This window comes from Callospermophilus lateralis, unplaced genomic scaffold (assembly GCF_048772815.1).
Source record: "Callospermophilus lateralis isolate mCalLat2 unplaced genomic scaffold, mCalLat2.hap1 Scaffold_52, whole genome shotgun sequence".
NCBI classification, from domain to species: domain Eukaryota; kingdom Metazoa; phylum Chordata; class Mammalia; order Rodentia; family Sciuridae; genus Callospermophilus; species Callospermophilus lateralis.
Genome location: NW_027514454.1, coordinates 2,712,681 through 2,732,059, shown reverse-complemented (window position 1 = coordinate 2,732,059; position 19,379 = coordinate 2,712,681). Strand labels below are relative to the sequence as shown.

Here is a 19,379-nt window from a genome sequence, read left to right as displayed (position 1 = left end):
CACAGGGATGTGTTGCACCATGACATTATGATGATGGCTGTGGTGTCACTGTCCATCATAATCTTATGGGACCACTGCCATGTGTGCAGTCCATTGTTGACTGAAACATCGTTATACGGTGTTTTAGAATAACTATACTCAAGATTTTTTGCAGTGATTTTTTTAATTTCCAAGGCATTTTTGTAGCTGTGGTCCTATCTGATCTCTATGATGTCAAGGAAAAACACAAAACCTTGGAAGGCATTATGCCATATTCATAACATGCATATAAAAAATGGAATCCCTTTGGTTTGGGATACATAGCGTAGAGTCAGGAGGCCATTGCTAATCTGATTTTAGGCACATCTGCAACTGAACCTTTGAACTAGGCTCCAGACAGGCCCACCTCCAGATGTGAGCTGACCTTTGGACTGGGCCAAACAGCAGTTTCCTGAAACATTGTTCATTAACCTCTGCTGAACTTCTGTACAACAAGCCCCTTCCCCCAACCATGCAGAGACTGACTGAGATTATACCCAGTGACTTTCTCTTAAGAAGCCTAACATTTGTCAGCACCAATCATATTTCCTAACAAGTGATATAACTTCCAATTCTTCCTACTTTTATAAATATAAATATAGCTGTCATTTTGTAAGATGACAGAGCAGATTTTCGAGATTGTTTTAATCTGTTTTACCAGTTTTCAATCTTAATAGTTCCAAATACATATAATTTTCTTAGTTTTCAACTAAGTTGATTTTTTAAATTTTTTAAAATTTATTTTTATTGGTGCATTATAATTATATATAATAATGGAAAGCATTATGCCATATTCATAAATGCATATAACATAATTTGATTTATCTAATTCCCAAGTACCTTCCCATCCCCTCTCCTTCTCCCTCCCTCTGATATGCTTACAGTACTCTACTGACCTCTCTTTTATTATAATTATTTTAATTAGTGCATACATATGTATATATGTATGTATGATTCGTACATGGACATAGCATAATTAAGTAGATTTTATTCTCCATCAGCTAGGTTGACTTATTCTTGGTCAACAACAACCTGTAAGGAAGGTAGTGGAAATTCGAAGATAAGAAAATAAGTCCTTCAGAAAGTTTATTCATTTATTCACTTAACAGTTGAACAAACATTTATTGTACCAACAATGTGCCGGATTTGGGGCTAGGGCTGGGAATTCAACAATGGACCAAGATACCATCACAGACTTACCAATCTTAGAGTTGTGTGACTTATCCAAAGCTACATTTACCCAATTAATGGTAGACTTGGGATTAGAACCCATGTCTTATAACTTCTGATTTATCAAACTCCTTACTCTCAGATTTACTGTCATAATTTACCCTGAAGGTCCAACCTAACTATGGTATCTTCGAGCCAAGCTTTGTATTCACTTTCTCTCTAATGGTATATGGTTTGGGTCTGTCCCCCAAAGGATCATGTGTTGAGGCTCAGTCTCCAATGCAATAGTGTGCAGAAGAGGGCTTTGGGGAAATGGTTGCATCAAGAGGGTGTTAACCTCACCAGTGGATTAATCCATTGGTAAATTAGTAATCAGAATGGACTATTGGAGGTGGTGGAGACACCATCTTGGAAAGGTGGAAGTTGGAAGGAGTGGGTCCTTAAGGGTGGTACCCTTGGGGACTATATCCTGTCCCTGGCCCTTTCATTGCTCCCCTGCCCTCGCTGCCTAGCTGCCATTGGTTGAGCAGCTGTCTTCCACCACATCCTCTCTGCCTTGATGCTTTGCCTCACACAGACCCATAGCAATGGTGCTATCTGACCGTAGACTGAATCCTCTAAAATCATGAACCCCAAATTAATCTTTTCTTCTCTAATTTTTTTCCTCACATAATTTTCAGAGAGACAAAACACTGTGTAACATAGATGGGCACATATATAAACCACATTCCCCAGCTTCCCTGCAGGTAGGTGTGTTCTTACGAGTGATGGGCACGACTCTCAGGCCTAGAGCAGGGAAACTCTCCACATAGTATTTTCTCTTTTCCCCCCATTAATTGCTGAATGCAGACAATGGCAAGAACAAAGAATAGAGCAAAACTACAAAATAGCAAAGCTTACATTTTCCTGAATGACACATGGAAAACAGCCTGTCAATCAGGAACACATCTTGTGAGTTCATGGGAGAAATAAACTTCTATCAAGTCCTGAGATTTGGGAGACTCTTTGTTAAAACAATAACTACCCTAAAAAATTCACCCCTTAACTTAAAGCCTAAATGGGACTATAACAATGACAATCACATGGTATGGTTTTATTCTTGTGTCATCTATTAAGTGATAATCCCTTAAGTTCTTTATTGATGACCAGGATATAAAAATTGGTGCCCTCATCAAATTTAAAAGATATCAGCACTCTGAAAAAAGTTAACATATAATGATATTAAACAATTTCACAGACCCAGTAATCTTAATAGCAGCAAGGCATTAACAAAGTATTATGAATAAAATAGTGGTCCGGGTGCCACTTAATGGGTTCAAAGCTGCTTGAACATTCATGCCCAAAGTGATCAATGGACACATTTAAATATGCAGCGGGTTCTTCAGCTGAACTGCTGGGCTTCTCTCTCAGCTTTATTTTGGCAAACATTTTCATCAGTGCCTTGAATGAGGGTGTAGTAGGTGTGCCGATTAAATGTGCTAGTGACACTGTAAGATAGTTGACAGAATCAAGATTAAAAATTATCTTATGCTGGAATACTGGGCCAAAACTAACATGAAATGTAATAAGGATAAATGCAAAGTCTTGTTTTTAGGTTCAAAAAATGAATTATAAGATGACAGGAAGGAGAAAATGGAACTTGGCAGCAGCTGATGTACAGAGGCCCTGGGGGTCTTATTTGACCAAAAGCTTAACAGTGTGATATGGCTCCACAAACTCAGACTTCATTAATAGAAGCATTGTGTGATGATTGTGAGACACACTGGGCTTTGTTATCAGATGGAGTCTAGGGCATTATTTTTGAATTCTGTGTATGTGGGAAGAGTGACAAGCTACAGATGACACAGAGGAGGTGATGAAGGTGGTGAATAAAGATGTATCCTGCTTCTGCATCAAAAGCAAACTGCTAGTAATTATCTTTTTAGTGCTTGTGTCATTCTTCTAGCTTTGTATTATAGTCTGCCTTTTCTATCAGACTGCAGGCTTCATTGACAGAGGGACAATAATAATAGCTCCAACAATGATTAGAGGTCACATGTAATGAGTTCGTACCAAATCTAAGGCACTTCTCTAAAGGCGTTAGGTGTGTTATCTTACCTACCCACCTTTAGAGCAATCCATCAAAATGCTTCTACTAGTATCCTTATTGCATGCATCAATTGAGGAAATAGTGGGGTTAAGTACCTTAGTAAGTTGTGGAATCAGTGCCCTAACTTGGTGAGTTTGGCTCCCACGTTGGTACTCTCAATTCATATGCCAGGTCATCTGTGCAGTCGAGCTCAGACACTTTCCAATCTCAAGCACTCCACTCATGTCCAGTAGTTTTACAGGGAGGGGAGTGACACATAGAAGCTAAGTTCTAGAAAGAACCAGAGTGGATGAGCTGCTCTACCCACTCAGTAGTATGGGGAGCTTAACTAGTATTACTGTGTATGAGAAGGAGGGACACACATCAAGTCAGACACACCAGGGCACCTATACTCTTAGTCCCACAGTAGTAAGGATCTGCTATTTTTACAGCTAAGTTTTTCATTTCAAAACCATTTTTTAAAAAGCTCAATGTCCTTTAAATCCTCCAAATTGCCTTGTAAATTAAGTGTAACACATTTTGAGCAGAGGAAACAAAGGCCATATTTATTCATCCAAACACATATTTAGTCAACAAGCACATATCAAGTGCCTGTTATGTTCCAGGCACTATGACAAGATCACAAGGACTTATAAAGTGGAATTTTTGTGTCCTGTTTATAGGTAAGGAAATGGAAGTCCTAGGAACTGCATCTGTACTGACCCTATGAGATATGGATATCAAACTGATAGACACATACATACAAAATGTATGTTGAGCAGAGGAAACAAAGTCAAATTTTGGGCATCAACATTACGTATTTCTTTTTCAAAGGGCAGAATCGATAGTCTGTTTCTTGCTGCCTCATTGTAAAATCCCACTGTGATGTTCTCGTAGCCACAGGATAGACCACATGAAAAAATTCAAAGTGACATTTGTGGAACAGAAAGTCACTGCTAACAAAAGGGATACAAATTGAAATAAACATATATTAGAAAATAATATCACCCTTGGACAGTGCTTTGAAATCTTTTGGGAAAAGTGGTTGAATGCATTGGGGTGGGTGGGGAGCCAGAAGCATGGGAGGACATCTTCCTTCTGTGGGTTCCCAGTAATCCAGGCTCCCAGTTCCCCAGTCGTGGAACATCTTGGAATGTGCATGTAACTCTGGGCTGGAGAGCCTGGGGGCGGCAGGGCCCTGCTATCAGGGGTTGGTTGGAACCCGCCTGGATCCTTGGTATGGTTCAGCAGCTCTCAGGGCTGGGAGGTGAAGAACTTCATGGGAAATGCAGAACTTGACTCCCCAGGCCCTGAAAGCTGAGGCCATCCTGGAGATGTATGAGGAAAAATAGTGATTCCTGTCAGCTTCATACAAATCGCCACCATCTTGGCTCAGTTTCCATCAGAGGCTGCCCAAATGCCTCTGTTAGCCTTCTCTGGGTTCAAAGTCAGTGTGTCAGCTCCACGTATTTCTTGTTAGCATCTTCCCTCTGAGCCATACTCTATTTCTTTTACAGCAGAGCCATCGTGGGACCTGGGCAGTGAACGATGATGAGTGTCTCTCTTGCTCCCAAAGCTCCTGGGACCTCTCTTACCTACCCATCTGCCTCAGTTTGCACACACAAAGACCCGCCCCTGCATGGTGGCCTTCTAAAGTCAGGCCAATAGAAGATCTCAAGAAGGGTCCAGACATTTACCAGGAAAAAGGTTTTTGTTTCTCTCCTGGGGAGAACTTAGAGACTTTGGCACTTCTCAGAAGAGAGCCAGGGGCAGGAGAGGATCACTGCTGTGAGTGCACTGGGCAGAGGCATGGGGATTGGCCACCCTGGGCCTGGCTTGGTTCCTCTATGGAGAAGCAACCTCAGCTGTGGGTGCCAGAGAATGTTTTGCTTCTAGTGAGAGGAGGAGGAGATAGGAGAGGAAATAAAAGCACAAAAATGAAAAACATAGAATTTCTGAAGGTCTGATAAGCAGTTCAACTATGTAACAAAACATAAATATTTGGCAAAATGAGTTAGTCCAAATACTTTGTATTTCTAAAATTGAGCTGCATTTCTCTTAGGCTTTGAAGTTTTTCAGCTCTTGACAATCCTGAGCAAATCTGAGGAGGATGGAGATTGAAGTTCATTTCCTTCTCTGAGTGCTCAGCAAATAAAATTTCTATTCTCTGATGCCTGGTAAAGTGATTTTGCTGTTTTTTTTTCTTTTTTCAGCCATCTCTTTCCAAATAGAGGTGTTTGCTGTTTGTGTGATGACTCCATTCAGCATTTTGTCAATGAACAAGCAATGAGCAAGATGTCCTGGAAAACATTATCTTGAAATGCATCAGGAAAGTTTTATACTGTCAAAGGACAAAATGACCACAATTGTTTAAAGAGTTTACTTGGCTTACTTATTTTTTTTTCTAGAATTGGACAACATTTCATTCCATGGAATAGAATAAGTTTTCTGATAGATCTAACAAAGGAGATTGGTTTTATAAACAGAAAAAGGATGAAGACAGCAGAAACAGAATAAGAAATGGATTCACCATTTCAGTTATTTTCCTTGAAGGTGGGGGTCAACTGGGGACAGAGACAGAATCACCAAAAAATAATTGATTGATTAACAGGAGACAGAATCACAGAAAAATAATTGATTGATTAACATCAGACTACATCAGGTTACCTTTTTCTGTATAAGGATTAAGAGAGAGAAAACTTTATTATCAGGCCCATTGAAACTGATCTGTTTGGGAAATTTAACTGTTACCTTTCTAATCCCAAAGGTTAAACAGCTTAGTTTAGCCTGAGTGACTCCATTTTGCTTTTTACTCTGGTCTGTTGGGACCCAGTACGGAAGCCTAGTCCAAAATGAGGGCATTCTGTAAACAATTTTTTTGAGTGATAGCAAACACTTGTTATTTTTTCATGAGGCAGTAACAAACACTTTATATATACAAAGTCATGAAAAGTCAGGACAAAGTCTTTTGTGCTGAACAATAAATGAGCTTCATTCAGCCATTATATACCACTAGATCATATCTATTCATGTTTTATAGTTTTAGGTGAATAATTGCAAGATACAGTAATATAAATATTGATCTTCCAGATTTGCAACTGCTATAAATAGAGATTTCAGGACTACATTAGATGCTCATTTTAAAGTACACATTGGGCTTCAGCCTCTATAATACCATCATAAGCTAACAGTTTTATAAATTCAAAAACATTAAATTTATATAAAACAATCTAAAAATAGACACTCTAAGAAGTGTCTAGTTTCTTATAGGGTTCACTGATGAATGTTGACAAGTTCTTCGTTTAGATGAATTTTGAAGATCATTCAACTTCTTTAGAAGAGCCTTCAGGTTTGGAATTAGTATCAAAATTTCTTTCTGAAGTGTGTATGCTTTGAGACTGTTCTGAGCAAGTTCTGGAAGACAGACTACCCCACTACAACCCATTTGAGGCATTGTTTTACCTTCTTCCTCATGTGCCACAATCTGAACTTTGTTCTTTAATCTCTGAATATTTCCAGTCATGAATTCTGTGTTTTCCACTATTTATCTATTTATCTTCCTACAATTATGTCAGACCTTCCTCATTAGCTCTGTTTCCTGCCTTCTCCTTTTTCAGTAGACACATTATTTAAATATTTCAGCTCTGGGGAGGAACTTTCATGGGTTCACATAATTGTAGCAATCTTTTCTTCAGGTAGTTGAGATGATATTGAAATTGTTCTTTTTTTAAAATATTGTTACTCAAAATTGCTATTATTCCTGGACCCATCATAGTTTGCAAATGCTCTCTGGTTTTCTTTGAAAGAGGTTGCCAGGTTTCTTTCTTGTTGGATGCTATTTTTTAAAATTTTTTAAAAATTCTAATTAGTTATACATGACAGTAGAATGCATTTTGACACATTATACATAAGTGGAATATAACTCCTCATTTGTCTGGTTGTACATGATGTAGAGCTACACAGGTACACAGGTTATGTAATCCTAATGTAATCCTCACTCTTGAAATGCCCCCACCCCCAGGAAGACTTCCCTGGGTAAAAAAAAGGTGGTCCACCTCTCTCTGAAGTCCCACAGAACTTGACTTGTACCCGAACACTTATTTCACTGTACTACATATCATAGCAATTTATGTTTATGTTGTCTCTCCTGTTGATTTGTAAGCTCCTAAAAGGCAAGATTTGTGAATGTGTTACATATATTTTACATACATACCTCCTCATTACTTTTAGCACAGTACCTTGCACTTTATCAGCACACAATAATTGTGTGTTTAATTAATAAAATAAATGCAACCAAAGCTAGATCTGCTGCATGGTAGGACCTGCAACCTGTTCTTACAAGAGAGGATGAAAGGAATTAACAGCTCATGTTCTCAATTAGTCAAATAAATGCCTCTCTTATTTTCTCCATCACGACTCTGGATCAAGCATTTTACATTTGGTCAGGTTGGTTGAGTAGTTGAGAGTTTAATGGTTTATGTGAACACTTTTCTTTTTCCTGCTTTTTTTTTTCTTCTTTTGGAATTATGAAACTTTTCTGGACAAAAAGGAAAAATATCTGGGTGGAAGAAATCGGGTGGGGCCAGTTAAGCCTGCATTCCGCTCCTGGGTTTAGTTGTAAATACCAAGCTGTTTTTAAGAACTCTGGATTAAACTGCTTCCCTCACACTGGATTCTGGGGTGTCTTCTTCAAAGAATTGAAAGCAGAAAGATTTGGAAGCTTAGACTTAATCTGAACAAAAGGTACTATTTTAAGTCAAAACATCTCCTGGCACAGGGGGTGGGGGTGGGGGATGAATTCAACTTGAATTCCAAGGGGCAATTGCTCTTCAGTACTTACCCCTCAGATTATCTTTAATAATTTTTCCCTGCTTGTATTAATTTTTTTTTAAGCAGAGATGTCATTTTGCCATAGCAACTTAAAATATACTTTGGGGAAAAAAAGGATTAATAATCATTGGCTATGTCTATGAAAAAAAGTGTTTCTTTTGATTTACTTTGATAATACCCCAGTAGGTGCTAGTGACACATTTAGAGTGTTAACACCTTGTAAATGCTCTGAACTTAAAAGAATAAACATATTGTAAAATAATCAAATAAAATACACTTTGGGTTCCTGGAATGTACTGGAAGTTATGCCTTCATCCTTTGATTCTTTTATAAAATACATGGTATGGTGTGTTCGGGTAAACAATTCCTGTCCTTTCTGTTAAGCATCCAAGGGTTGGAGGAATTTAGAAACCTTTGTGGTTGTTGTTGTGGGGTGGTTGTATTTACTTCCTAGTTTGTGAGTTATAGTGTTGTCCATCCAGGTTGTGTGGGTTTGATGAAGCAGCTGCTCATCTGGGCTTGACTGGAGAGAGTCTATGAGGCAGTTAGTGGGCAGTTATGGGGGTAGAATCTGTAGCAAACACCCAATAGTTGGAATTTCTCATTTCTAGGACATCTCTAATTATCAGTTCTCCTCTTAATCCTACTAAGTTCTGCCAACTCTCAGAAATTATGATGAAGTTTCTCCTTCTGGCCAGGTGGCCCCTAGCAAAATTCCAAAGCAATTCATTTGTGTTCTTAATTTGCACATTTGCTACAGTGTTTCTATTCCCAGGTTACTCCTGTCAAAAACCTCCTTGATTATGGTGTGGCTCAGCCTCCCCTTATTACAGACTTTTTTGGGAGCAGGGCATGATCTTCCATCACTGTGCTCCAATCTGAGGCCCCTTCCCATCATGAATCAAAGATCACATATGTTCAAGTGACATCAGGTTCACTTAGTTTACAGGGTACATTCATCAGGCTAGGTGGCTAGCCTCATGGTGTGGCGGCACACTGGATTGATTCTGCAGGCCTGAATCAATGTTTTCTCACTTATCAGTTGTATGTGTCCTTATGTAAATGGCTTTTTTTTTTTGTAACTTCCGTAAGCCTCAGGTCTTCCATCTGTAAACTGGAAGCAATAATAGCATCTACTTTTAAGGGATTGTTCCTAAGATTAAAAAGAGATACACAGATGGTAGATTCTCAATGACAGCTATTATTAGTATAAAGATTTGAGGCTGCAAACATTTCCATCTCTTATCTGCCTTCCAATATTTTGGGGGTGAAAATCACCAGGCACTTCCTGTGTACTCTCATTCATCTTTCACATCTTGTTGACTGTCCATAGGAAGCACTTTCAGATGTATCAAGCTGATTATCTCCCTCTCCTTCTTTATTTAACTCCTAAATCTTCCATTTTCTTCTGTAGTCTTTACTATTATTCAAGAAAATTATACAAACAGAGTCTTTTGATTCCTTGTCCAAGGTCTCATAATTTCAGATAATGTCACTTATGCAACATTTTAAGATATGCTGGTAAATTTCTAGGAGGAAGTTACTAGGGATCTTCAAATGACCTACATGTTGGGAAGATCAGAATAGCTTTCAAGAGCCTGGTGATCCATCTTGGGTACATGGTTTAGACAGTACACTTCTTTCATATAGGTTAAGTAGGGAGTGTTGAAGCCATTCTTATCAAGCCAGAGAAAATGTTAGTCAAAATCATCAGCTAAACTGGGCGCAGTAACACACACCTGTAATCCCAGTGGCTTGGGAGGCTGAAGCAGGAGGATCGTAAGTTCAAAGCCAGTCTCACTAAAAGTAGGCGCTAAGCAACTCAGTAAGACCCTGTCTCTGAATAAAAAACAAAATAGGGATGAGGATGTGGATCAGTGGTTGAGTTCCCCTAAGTTCAATTATCAGTTAAATAATTTCCAAGTTAATTATTTTGCATTTTTGAATTTACATTCGTCCACCCAGTTCAAGACTCTCAAAAGAATGAGAGATGACTTCAATATGTTAAGGATTAGCTGCTTCCCTTGGCTACCCCAGCCATCCAAATTATAAAAGTAGAATTATATATTGTAGAGTAATACCTTCATAAATCTGTTTCTAAGAGCCAGTGAAGAAACATCACAAGTGGGGAATTTCATATGTGTCCACACATGTACAGAGTTCAGGCTCAAGAAAATAAATGTGTCAAGAATGCGTAACTGCTGCTGAGTAATTATGCAACTTACATTTCTGCCAGTAAATTTTGAGCCTGATTTATGTCAGATTGGACTATAAATCCACTCTTTGCACCAATTATCAAAAATATACTTTACAATCTTGAATATATTATTCTCGGAGAGAAAATTAAATAATGGAATGTGGGGTTGGGTCCATGCTGCCAACTCTGGAGGATTGGGGTGGGATGGAGTGTGTCTTGAGAAGGCAAGACTCAGTTATGCAAAGAGAATTAGAAACTAAGGATCCAGAAACTGTGATGACTTTACAATCCTGGGTCTGAGCTCTCAGGTAAGAAAATAAGGAGAAAAGGCATCTTACATTCTGTGGGGAAAATGGGTGAATCATCTTGTTGACTAAAGGAATGGGAGAAGATTGTTCTGAGAGAATGGCAGCTACAAAGAGGTTGAAATTGCTGCAGTTAAATAATATCATGTCTTACTGTCTGCATTAAACCCTCATCAAGTTGAATTTTGGGAAAAATTTTATTAACACTGAATATTTCAACTGTCTAAGGTTTTTAGAGCTGTACAGGGTAAAGCGTTCTGAAATAAAAAAAGAAAAATGATAAACAATCTTCATATCACATGCATACATTTAAAGTATGTTGAAGAAAACTCAGCAGTTTAAAAGGCAGTGGTTGAGTGAGTCATTGGTGGACAAGCCATAGTGAAGTTGTCACCTGGAGACCAGACGGGTTTTTTAAAGAGTAAAACAGGAAGATTGTGATATCTTACACAAGGCTTTCTTTTGTCTAGAATAATTTACTTCACATTCTAGTTTCTTTATTCATCACTTATTTTAGAATAAGTTTTAATTGATTGAAAAAAACCCCACAAATTCCAAATCTCAAACTCTAAGTTAGTTTATAGAAGAACATTGGCACACAGATCAGGTGAGATTGGCTGTTTCATCTCTGATCAAATACAATGATGTTGGATGTTCTTTCTTATGACACATGGAATTTACATATGATCAAAGCCAAAGTATTTATGTCCAATAGTGTGTATTTTCATTCATCATTGGACAACCATTATTAGAAATTTTTAAGTGAAAAAGGAACATGTTTGTTTTACCAAGTTAAACAATAAAGTAATATGGAATAGATAAACACTAATCTCCTCCACTGGTCCAATTTTCGATCCCTGATGACACAGTGATTGTTAATGGCTTGGTATGTCTCTTTGCACATACTTGTTCATAAATACACATATGTAAAACCCATACATAAACACATATTATACTATTAATTTTTAAATGGATTTTACATTAAACATTACTTGGAGATGTTTTTGGCATTTAATAATCTACTTTGGCTGTCCTTCAAATCTAGAAAATATATGTAATGATTGTTTTAAAACTGTATAACATTCCATAGAATAAAAGCACCATAACTTATTTGATGAACCTTTATGTAGTATTCAGTTCTTTTCCCTTACAAACAATGTTACAATGAATATCTCCAAACATGATACTCTCATTTTTTTTTGTTGGATAGATGGTCCCCATATAAAATTGCCTGGCAAAGAGCATGCATATTTTACTTTTTAATAGATGCTGAAGAACTATTTCTCATTTTCCCACCAGCAATGAAAAAGAATGTCTTTTTTTGCCTATGCTTCCTAGCACTAGTTTTTATCAGTGTTTTACATTTTTGCCAAATTTGTACTTGATAAAGCATTTTGGGGGTTCTTTTCATATGCTTTCTGGCTACTTGCATTTCCTCTTCAATTTCAAATTTCACTTTTCATAGCTGGTAGATTTTAATATTGTGTTGTTGGTGGTCCTTTATTAGTTTACAGAAGTTTTTTTGTATATAATCAAGTACACACACACACACACACACACACACACACACACACGTATGCGTGGGTAGAGCAATGCACCAAATAATAGTATTTTTGCCAATGATGGAGTATATACTGGTATACAAATGGTCTCATAAGATTTCAGTGCGGGGGGGAGGCTGGGGTTGTGGCTCAGCAATAGAGCGCTCGCTTCACACATGTGAGGCCATGGGTTTGATCCTCAGAACCACATAAAAATAAATAAAATAAAAGTATTGTGTCCAACTACAACTAAAAAAAAATTTTAAAAAAAGATTACAGTGGAAGGGCTGGGGATATAGCCTAGTTGATAGAGTGCTTGCCTTGCATGCACAAAGCCCTGGGTTCAATCTCTAGCACCACACACACACACACACAAACACACACAAAGATTACAGTGGAGCTGAAAAACTCTTATTACCTAGAGATGTGATAGTCATTGTATTACTACGTATTAATCAAGTGTTTATGGTGATGCTGGTGTAAACACACCAAATGTGTTGCCAGTTGCATAAAAGTATAGCACAACCATTTATGTAAAGCAATTATATTTGATGATAATAAATGTTATTGTTAATAATAATAAATGACTATGTTACATACTAGTAATAGTACAGATTACTATTTAATACATTTTATTGTTTAGAGATAACAGACAGGAAGGTCCCTTGGAGGAATTCCAGAAGTCATTGTCACAGAAGATGAAAGCTTCATGATTGTTATAGCTCCTGAAGACCTTTCAATGGGACAATGTTATTGATGACACTGCTCCGTGTAGGCCTAGGCTAACGTGTGTGTGTCTTTAGTTTAAACAAAAAAGTTTAAAAGGCAAAATAAAAAAAATTAAATAGAAGAAAGTTTAGAGTAAGAATATAAAGAAAAGATATTTCTATATAGTTGTACAAAGTATGTTGTTAGGTAAATGTTATTAGAAAAGAGTCAAAACATTTTAAAAAATTAAAAGTACATAAAATAAAAAAGTTACAGCAAGCTGAAGTCTATTTCTTATTGAAGAAAATGTACTTTTAAAATGGACTTTGTGGAGCCTAAGTGTGCAGGGTTCATAAAGTCTACAGCAGAGCATAGTCTGGGCCTTCATATTTTCTCACCACTCAGCCACACTCACCAGGAGCAACTGCCAGTCCTGCAAGCTCCACTCCGGTAGTGCCCTATAAAGTGTGGGGTTTTTTTGCATCTTTTCTATTGTATTTTTACTGCACTTTTATATGTTTAGATGCACAAATACTTGTAACTATGTTACAAATGCCTACAGTATTCCGTACAATTATGTGCTCTACATGTTTGTAGCCTAGGTCCTATCATTAAGGTTTGTGTAAATCTACTCTATGCTGTTCATATAACAAAAAAATCACATAACCATGCATTTCTCCAAACATATCACTGTCTTTAAGCAAGGGATGACTTTGTATGTTTGTGCAGGTATAAATTTCTGGAATTAATTTTTTAATATGATGTGACACAGTGTACTCAATTTGTTTGTCCAAGAAGGACAGATAATTATGCCATACCTATATAATAAATCAATCATTGTCAATTAAATCATTCTTCTCCAATAATTTGAGATGACACATTTAGTAAATTGTAAAACACTGCAAATCCTCCTTTCTTTTGTGCTCATCTATTCATGCTAGCATCATACTATTTTATATTATTTTAATCTCACTTTTAGCAAATTACTTTTTTTAACCAGCATTCTTTGTTATATAAAAATCATTGGGATGAGCTTTGGACATTTCTTTATTCATCAATTCCACACATAGTTATTACGTACCAAACATGTGCCAGGAAATTATTATGCTGAGAATATGGGCATGAGCCAAAGATAAGAAGCTCCTTCCCTCATGAAGCTTACATTAACAGGTGAGACAGACAATCAAACATGAACACCACCGTCACCACCATCATCACCACCAAAAACAACAAGAAAATGACAAGCTACTTATAAAACATGTTTTAGAGTTTGAGCAAAGTAAACCAAGGAGATGTGAGGCAGTGACCAGTGTAGGTCAGGTGATGAGTGAGGACAGGCCATTTGAAAACAAAATTGTTTCCCACTGGAAATTTGGTTTGAATTCCTTCATGTGAAGATTATGATACAAAATCTTTGCACATTAGAGTCTAGGGCATCTTTTCACTCAGGCAGTGTTCATGTGCACATTCTTTGATAACATTAAGCAATTTCTTTTTCTATGTTGATCCCATTTCTTTTTAATAATTTAATACTGAATAGGCTTCATTTTGCTTAATATTGGTTGATTTCCTTTCTCACTGTCATCTGCTTTTAATTATAAGATTTTAAATGGTTTATATTGCTTTCGCTACAGTATATTTCATGTGTAAAAACACCACTGAATAAAGATAACAAAAAGAAATTTAAAAACACTTGGCTTTCTATCCCTAAACCAGAGTGTACTCAGAAGGAATGACTGGAAACATTAACACTGAACAAGTTTCATTACAAAATCAAAGTATTTCTTCTCTTCTTTCCTCCTTCCCTTCCTGTTCACAAACATTAGGTGCTAGGCATGGAGATTCATGGATGTGAATCTCAAGGGGACAGTAGGCCAGTAGGAGAGTAGCAGATAAATATAAGGATTACTTTACAGTATGAAAAATTCTTTCATAAAAGTTACTAATCATTCAGTTTACATTTTTTTGCCTTCCTAGTTCTTAATACCTGATGCCTGAATCTGGGATAGATGAGGCCATCAGCAAACAAACGGCCTGCATGCTGAGAATAGTTTTTATAGTTTTAACTGGTTGGGGAAAAAAATCAAAAAAATTATTTCATGACAAAATTCAATGGAATTCACATTGCAGCACTCATAAATGGTTGTGTTGGAGCATGGCCATGCTCGTTTGTTTGCGTATTGTCTCTGGCTACTTTCACACTACAACAGAGTTGAGCAGTTGCCACAGACATCGTATGGCCATACAGCTAAAATGTTTACTATCAGGGCCTTCATGGGAGAAGTTTGTCAACTCCTGCTTCAGACATTGTTTTTATTCCCCCTCAATTGCTCAGGATACTTGATTGCACGTACATTTCTTGAGTTCCAGTTACAGGTGCACAGGAAATAGCAGCAAGCCTGAAGGACAGGTTCCTTGTTGTCATAGATTGTAGAGTCTAGCGAGTAGAAGACAATAAAGAATACAAAATTTCGATTGATTCTGCTTCCAAAACACAGCTCATTTTTTTATCCACTCCCTCATTTTATACAAACATAGACCAACTCTCTGCCATCTTTTTTTTTAATTTGTTCTGATTAGTTATGCAGGATAGCAGAATGCATTTTGATTTATTGTACACAAATGAAGCACAGCTTTTCATTTGTCTGGTTGTACATGATGTAGAGTTGCACCACACGTAAGTCATACATGTACCTAGGGTAATGATATTCACCTCATTCCAACATCTTTCCTACCCCCTTACTCCCCCTCCCTCCCCTTCCCTCCCTGCCCTTTGCCCAATCAAGTTTTCTCCCCCACCCCCATTTTAGGTCAGCATCCACTTATCAGAGAGCACCTTCAGCCTTTGGTTTTTGGAGATTGGCTTACTTCACTTTGTATGATATTCTCCAGTTCTATGCATTTACCTGCAAATGCCATAATTTTATTCTCTTTTAATGCTGAGTAATATTTCATTGTGTATATATATATATATCACAGTTTCTTTATCCATTCATCTATTGAAGGGCATGTAGGTTGTTTTCATGGTTTAGCAATTTTGAGTTGCGCTGCTGTAAACATTGAAGTGGCTGTGTTACTGTAGTATGCTCTTTTTAAGTCTTTAGGATATAGACTGAGAAGTGGGATAGATGGTCAAATGGTGGTTCCATTCCAACTTTTCTAAGGAATCTCCATGCTGCTTTCCAGATTGGTTGCACCATTTTGCAGCAAGGTATGAGTGTGGCTTCGCCCCCACATTCTCGTCAACACTTATTGTTCTTGATTTCTTGATAACTGGCATTCTGACTGTTAGATAAAATCTTAGTTTTTTGGGGAAAACTGTAAATCCAAATGCAGCAAAATGAAACTTACCCCCTGTCTCTCATCATGTACAAAACTCAACTCAAAGTGGATCAAAGGACCTAGGAATTAGACCAGAGACTTTGTGCCTAATAGAAAAAAAAGTAGGCCCAAACCTTCAACATGTTGGATTAGGCCCCAACTTCCATAACAAGCCTTCTGAAGCACAAGAAATAAAATCAAGAACCAATGAATAGGATGGATTCAAACTAAAAAGCTTCTTCTTGGCAAAAGAAACAATCAGTGAGGTGAAGAGAGAGCCTAAATTTTGGGAGCAAATTTTTGCCACACACAGGTCAAATAGAGCAGTAATTTCCAGTAAATATGAAGAACACAAAAAAAGAACAACCCAGTCAATAAATGGGCTAAGGAGCTGAACAAACACTTCTCAGAAGAAGAAATACAATCCATCAACAAATTTATGAAAAAATGCTCAACATCTCTACCAGTTAGAGAAACACCTCTCCTATCTTGCATCTGAACTCTTGCATGCTTCCTTACTTGTCTCCCTACCTTGAGCCTCTGCTCCCATCACCACTGTCTATTTGGAACTTGAGTTGGATTATATAATCTCTTGGCTTAGAAACCTTCTTTGCTTCCCCAGTGCACTTAAAATAAAATTCAAACCCTAGTCCTGCTTGTTACAGAAGATACAGAAGACTTCCCTGGCCACAGTGTAGGGAGTAAGGAACTTTGATTTGATGGGCAGGACGTAATAGGAAAAAAATAGAACAGGAAGGAAGAAGGTTGGTTCTTGTGATTCTGGATCCAGCCAATGGGTGAAAGGTAGAGTCAATAATGAGTCCAGGAAGAAAAAGAAAAATGAATTTTCTTGTTGAAGCAAGGATGTAACTATTGGGTATATAAATCACAAATTGTATTTTGTCAATTATATTTAAAGTACCTGTGTGATATCTATTCAAGGACTTCAGAGAAACATTTGGACCACTGAGTTATGGACTCAAAGGCAAAGTCTAACCCAGATATATAAATATGGGAGTTGTTAGCCCATGGGGAAGATTTAAGCTGTAAGACTAAAAAAACATCCCCAAAAGACCAAGTGTAGATCCAGAAGAAAAGTGGACCTTGAGCAAGCCCTGAGGTCTGAATTGAGGTCTTACTTCTTTGGGAAACATAAGAGTTTGGCAGAAAGTTTCTTCTGCTAGAGTTGGATCATAAATAATACAGGACCTGTGCTAATGATCATGGAGGCAATGGGAATTTAAGCTAGAAAAATGCAAAAGATTATTAAAAGCATATTTTATAAGCAGCAATATCTTTGACTTGGATAAATTTAATCTGGGTCTTGTAATACACAGCTTAGGAGTTCATTTAAATTTAATTTGTATAGGGTAGAAGAGTTTTTGACCTTTACAACTCTTGTTGCCAAAAGAGTCACATTTATTAACTTGTTCACCAATTTTCCATCTATGATTGCTCTTCTGTTCTTTGGCGTTAGTGTGCAACATAGAGATTTCAAAAATAGGTGTCCGGATATCCACAAAGACATCAGAGCCTTTTAGCTCCTGTGTCTGCTTTTGTTTGGAATGACAGTTGACTGAAGTCCCCATCTTCCCCCTTAAGTAAAATATATATTTAGAAATTTTTAGTATAATGACTTAAATATCACCTAGTAGATTGAGGCAAGCTAGTAGGATTAGAGTCTAAATGCCACTTCCTACACGAAGACTTCTGATTTTTCTCTTTAGGTGACATCTCATTTAATAAGGCATTGAAGTTTACATGGCTATTGGGAATTCTCTGTGCTTTAGCTACTAAGAATATTAACTCTGAAGTGAGGCTGCTTGAGTATCACTGACGAGCTCAAACAATCTGGTAAATTATTCTACTTCTTTGGGCCTCAGTTTTCTCATCTGGAAGACTGAGGATAATAGAAGCAACCTGATAGTGTTATTGAGGTTTAAATGAGACGATCCATAGAAAGCCTAGTGTGGTACCTACCAGATAGCTTTGCATCAATAAATTTGAAATATTCCTATTAACACAGCTACTCCCACCCCCAGCAGATTGTGTGCATTGGTTGAGGACAGTTTGTATGGCATGGATCTTGGTGCCCTATGTATAGTGAAGTGTTTGAAAGAAGTTACATTATCTTTTAAGAAATAAGGACATTTTCAGAAACACTTTAACTTGGATAAAATAAGTGGTGGAACTAAATTGAAAAATCTTACTTACCATGCTGTGTTGTGCAGTGGAATCTATAGGAGTTGTTAACCTGTGAACCACCACTGAAGAACCCACATTGCTTTTATCTAAGCTGGGCTGTATAAAACATAACACAACTAAGAGAAACTCTAGCATCTTGGTCATTATGGAACAGATAGAATTTTTTTTTTTATGAAGTGTCCTCTAACTTTATGTTGACACTAACTATATTGGAAAGAGAACATGAATTAATCTTTGAAGATTTTACTGCTGTGTTTCATAGACTGCTAAAAAATTATCGAATACACTTCTGCATCAGTTCCTTCCATTGAGCTCAGTGACAAGAAGTAAAACTTTCATAGTAGTGAAAGAGGATCATGTACAGGTGATAAACTGAGGCTCCCAGATATAAATTAAACTGATCAGTGTTATGGTCTGAATATTGGTATAAAAGACAGTTTGACTGCCCAGGTGCTCTCAGATAAGATTTAAGAGCTGTTTAGGAAAAAAGAAAATCTGTATAAGCATTTAGCTAAAAGATATCACTGATTTGTAAAGGTAATGTTATTATTAGCATTTATACTCTTCTTATTCCCCCAATGAGTAATATTTTAAATGTTTTTATTAGTGCATTATAGTTACACAGAGCAGTGGCATTCACTTTGATATAATCATATATGTTTGGGGTTTAATTTGCTCCAATCCCTAGTGCTTGCTCTTTTCCTCCCCTCTTCCCTCCTCCTTTTCCCCTTTCTTTCCTCTACTGAACTTCCTTCTATTTATTAATCTATTTTTAATTGTTGCTTTATAGATAGACAGGTGGAATTCACTGTGGTATATTCGTGTTTAGACATAGCACAATGTTGTCAAATGTGTTTACATTTCCTTCCTTTTCCCCATCCCTCCTTCCTCCCCTGCTTCCTCTGCTTCACTTAGCATAATGTTCTTAACTTCTGTCCATTTACTGGCAAATTCCCTAATTTCATTCTTCTTTATGTCTGAGTAAAACTCCATTGTATATGTATGCCACATTTTCC

The 19,379-nt window shown here is 37.2% G+C and overlaps 1 pseudogene; it reads right to left on the bottom strand.

The window, feature by feature from the left end:
• Window positions 1-6,501: 6,501 nt before the first annotated feature.
• On the bottom strand, window positions 6,502-17,747 carry LOC143640672 (centromere protein Q pseudogene; annotated as a pseudogene).
• Window positions 17,748-19,379: the final 1,632 nt, after the last annotated feature.